This window comes from Perca fluviatilis, chromosome 15, assembly GCF_010015445.1.
Source record: "Perca fluviatilis chromosome 15, GENO_Pfluv_1.0, whole genome shotgun sequence".
NCBI lineage: Eukaryota > Metazoa > Chordata > Actinopteri > Perciformes > Percidae > Perca > Perca fluviatilis.
Genome location: NC_053126.1, coordinates 137,501 through 142,359, shown reverse-complemented (window position 1 = coordinate 142,359; position 4,859 = coordinate 137,501).

Genomic DNA, 4,859 nt, shown 5'->3' with positions numbered 1-4,859 from the left:
GGAGCCTCTCTCACACTCTTCCCGGCAACAGCAGAAGAATTCTCTGATTGGCTGCTGGCTCCGTGACATCACGGGCGCCTGGCACCTCAGAATGGAATGCAAGCAGAGGCATTCAACAAGAGCAGCGAGACAGACACCCTTTTGTTGCACTAACTCTGATTAAAAATGCCCCCAAAAATAACACGTTTCACATACTGTGTTGAAAGTATTCATTTCGTTCTTTTACATTCTCTCAACGGAGACGTTTAAAATCTATATTTGTCGTGAGTGTGGTTTTAAGAGCACTTGTTGAACTCTCGGTGGAGTCTGTGTGCATGGTTGTCAGCTGAAATCCCTGCTCAGGTTTTTTTTTGTTTTTTTTGGGGGGGGGTGGTATTAAGAAAAGCTCTTTGGTTCCCTGTGTGCAGAGACAGGGACACTGCAGGAAGAGCGCTCACTCTGCCTCCAATTCAGACCACAATAGTACAAAGTGAGGATTTTTGCTGTGGAACCTGTTTGTTTTCTTGTGAAAATGCAACTTTTTTTTTCAGATACCAGTGTTGGAAATACCATACCTTAGTGGTCCCCTAATACTGTATCTGAAGTCTCTTTTATATAGACCTTAGTGGTCCCCTAATACTGTATCTGAAGTCTCTTTTATATAGACCTTAGTGGTCCCCTAATACTGTATCTGAAGTCTCTTTTATATAGGCCTTAGTGGTCCCCTAATACTGTATCTGAAGTCTCTTTATATAGGCCTTAGTGGTCCCCTAATACTGTATCTGAAGTCTCTTTTATATAGACCTTAGTGGTCCCCTAATACTGTATCTGAAGTCTCTTTTATATAGGCCTTAGTGGTCCCCTAATACTGTATCTGAAGTCTCTTTTATATAGACCTTAGTGGTCCCCTAATACTGTATCTGAAGTCTCTTTTATATAGACCTTAGTGGTCCCCTAATACTGTATCTGAAGTCTCTTTTATATAGACCTTAGTGGTCCCCTAATACTGTATCTGAAGTCTCTTTAATATAGACCTTAGTGGTCCCCTAATACTGTATCTGAAGTCTCTTTTATATAGACCTTAGTGGTCCCCTAATACTGTATCTGAAGTCTCTTTTATATAGACCTTAGTGGTCCCCTAATACTGTATCTGAAGTCTCTTTTATAGACCTTAGTGGTCCCCTAATACTGTATCTGAAGTCTCTTTAATATAGACCTTAGTGGTCCCCTAATACTGTATCTGAAGTCTCTTTTATATAGACCTTAGTGGTCCCCTAATACTGTATCTGAAGTCTCTTTAATATAGACCTTAGTGGTCCCTTAATACTGTATCTGAAGTCTCTTTTATATAGGCGTAGTGGTCCCCTAATACTGTATCTGAAGTCTCTTTAATATAGACCTTAGTGGTCCCCTAATACTGTATCTGAAGTCTCTTTTATATAGACCTTAGTGGTCCCCTAATACTGTATCTGAAGTCTCTTTAATATAGACCTTAGTGGTCCCCTAATACTGTATCTGAAGTCTCTTTTATATAGACCTTAGTGGTCCCCTAATACTGTATCTGAAGTCTCTTTTATATAGACCTTAGTGGTCCCCTAATACTGTATCTGAAGTCTCTTTTATATAGGCCTTAGTGGTCCCCTAATACTGTATCTGAAGTCTCTTTTATATAGACCTTAAGTGGTCCCCTAATACTGTATCTGAAGTCTCTTTTATATAGACCTTAGTGGTCCCTATACTGTATCTGAAGTCTCTTTAATATAGACCTTAGTGGTCCCCTAATACTGTATCTGAAGTCTCTTTTATATAGACCTTAGTGGTCCCTAATACTGTATCTGAAGTCTCTTTTTATAGACCTTAGTGGTCCTCTAATACTGTATCTGAAGTCTCTTTTATATAGACCTTAGTGGTCCCCTAATACTGTATCTGAAGTCTCTTTTTATATAGACCTTAGTGGTCCCCTAATACTGTATCTGAAGTCTCTTTAATATAGACCTTAGTGGTCCCCTAATACTGTATCTGAAGTCTCTTTTATATAGACCTTAGTGGTCCCCTAATACTGTATCTGAAGTCTCTTTTATATAGGCCTTAGTGGTCCCCTAATACTGTATCTGGAGTCTCTTTTATATAGGCCTTAGTGGTCCCCTAATACTGTATCTGAAGTCTATTTTATATAGGCCTTAGTGGTCCCCTAATACTGTATCTGAAGTCTCTTTTATATAGACCTTAGTGGTCCCCTAATACTGTATCTGAAGTCTCTTTTATATAGGCCTTAGTGGTCCCCTAATACTGTATCTGAAGTCTCTTTTATATAGACCTTAGTGGTCCCCTAATACTGTATCTGAAGTCTCTTTTATATAGACCTTAGTGGTCCCCTAATACTGTATCTGAAGTCTCTTTTATATAGACCTTAGTGGTCCCCTAATACTGTATCTGAAGTCTCTTTTATAGAGTCTCCTCCAGGTATAGTATGGTGACATTTCGCGGTAACTGCACGAGCTGCCGCGGCAACAGTTGGTGGTTTTATTAGGGTCCTCGTGTGAGAGCCCTACAGGGTCAACATTTCATTCTCTGATACACAGGAGATGGCAGCAGCAGTTCTCTGTAACAGAAGTCTGTGTGTTTAATTGTTTATGTGTGTGTGTCTGTGTGTGTGTGTGTCTGTGTGTGTTTAAGTGTTTGTGTGTGTGTGTCTGTGTGTTTAATTGTTTATGTGTGTGTGTCTGTCTGTGTGTGTTTAAGTGTTTGTGTGTGTGTCTGTGTGTGTTTAAGTGTGTGTGTGTGTGTGTGTGTGTGTGTGTGTTTAAGTGTTTGTGTGTGTGTGTGTGTGTCTGTGTGTTTAATTGTTTATGTGTGTGTGTCTGTCTGTGTGTGTTTAAGTGTTTGTGTGTGTGTCTGTGTGTGTTTAAGTGTGTGTGTGTGTGTGTCTGTGTGTGTGTGTTTAAGTGTTTGTGTGTGTGTGTGTGTGTCTGTGTGTTTAATTGTTTATGTGTGTGTGTCTGTCTGTGTGTGTTTAAGTGTTTGTGTGTGTGTCTGTGTGTGTTTAAGTGTGTGTGTGTGTTTAAGTGTTTGTGTGTGTGTGTCTGTGTGTGTTTAAGTGTTTGTGTGTGTGTCTGTGTGTGTTTAAGTGTTTGTGTGTGTGTCTGTGTGTGTTTAAGTGTGTGTGTGTGTTTAAGTGTTTGTGTGTGTGTGTCTGTGTGTGTTTAAGTGTTTGTGTGTGTGTCTGTGTGTGTTTATGTGTTTGTGTGTGTGTGTCTGAGTTTGTGTTTATGTGTGTGTGTGTGTGTGTCTGTCTGTCTGTGTGTGTTTGTGTTTGTGTGTGTGTCTGTGTGTGTGTTTAAGTGTTTGTGTGTGTGTGTCTGAGTTTGTGTTTATGTGTGTGTGTGTGTGTCTGTGTCTGTCTGTGTGTGTTTGTGTTTGTGTGTGTGTCTGTGTGTGTGTTTAAGTGTTTGTGTGTGTGTGTCTGTCTGTGTGTGTTTAAGTGTTTGTGTGTGTGTCTGTGTGTGTTTAAGTGTGTGTGTGTGTTTAATTGTTTATGTGTGTGTGTGTCTGTGTGTGTTTAAGTGTTTGTGTGTGTCTGTGTGTGTTTAAGTGTTTTGTGTGTGTGTCTGTGTGTTTTAAGTGTTTGGTGTGTCTGTGTGTGTTTAAGTGTGTTGTGTGTTTAAGTGTTTGTGTGTGTCTGTGTGTGTTTAAGTTTTTTGTGTGTGTCTGTGTGTTTTAAGTGTTTGTGTGTGTGTCTGTTGTGTTTAAGTTGTGTGTGTGTTAGTGTTTGTGTGTGTGTGTCTGTGTGTGTTTAAGTGTTTGTGTGTGTGTCTGTGTGTGTTTATGTGTTTGTGTGTGTTCTGAGTTTGTGTTTATGTGTGTGTGTGTGTCTGTCTGTCTGTGTGTGTTTGTGTTTGTGTTGTGTCTGTGTGTGTGTTTAAGTGTTTGTGTGTGTGTCTGGTTGTGTTTATTTGTGTGTGTGTGTCTGTCTGTCTGTGTGTGTTTGTGTGTTTGTGTGTCTGTGTGTGTGTTTAAGTGTTTGTGTGTGTGTCTGTCTGTGTGTGTTTAAGTGTTTTGTGTGTGTGTCTGTGTGTTTAGTGGTGTTTAATTGTTTTGTGTGTGTGTCTGTCTGGGTGTTTAAGTGTTTGTGTGTGTGTCTGTGTGTGTTTAAGTGTTTGTGTGTGTGTGTCTGTGTGTGTTTAAGTGTTTGTGTGTGTGTCGTTGTTTTGTGTTTGTTTTGTGTGTGGTTGTGTGTTTATGTGTGTGTGTGTGTGTGTCTGTCTGTCTGTGTGTGTTTGTGTTTGTGTGTGTGTCTGTGTGTGTGTTTAAGTGTTGTGTGTGTGTGTATTTAAGTGTTTGTGTGTGTCTGTGTGTGTGTTTATGTGTTTGTGTGTGTGTGTTTGTTTGTGTGTATTTAAGTGTTTGTGTGTGTGTGTCTGTGTGTGTGTTTATGTGTTTGTGTGTGTGTGTTTAAGTTTGTGTGTGTTTATGTGTGTTTAAGTTTGTGTGTGTTTATGTGTTTGTGTGTGTGTGTCTGTGTGTTTAAGTGTCTAGGTGTGTGTGTGTTTAAGTGTTTGTGTGTGTGTGTCTGTGTGTGTGTTTAAGTGTTTGTGTGTGTGTGTTTAAGTGTTTGTGTGTGTGTCTGTGTTTAAGTGTGTGTGTGTCTGTTTATGTGTGTGTGTGTGTCTGTGTTTATGTGTTTGTGTCTGTGTGTTTAAGTGTGTGTGTGTGTGTGTAAGTGTTTATGTGTGTGTGTGTGTGTGTGTGTGTGTGTGTGTTTAAGTGTGTGTGTGTGTGTGTGTGTAGGTTGGTGGTCTATATACATTTTGCCTTCTTAATAAAGGACATCCTTATATTTTGATAAATAATCTGAAACATTCTGCATAGGCTACCTTTGC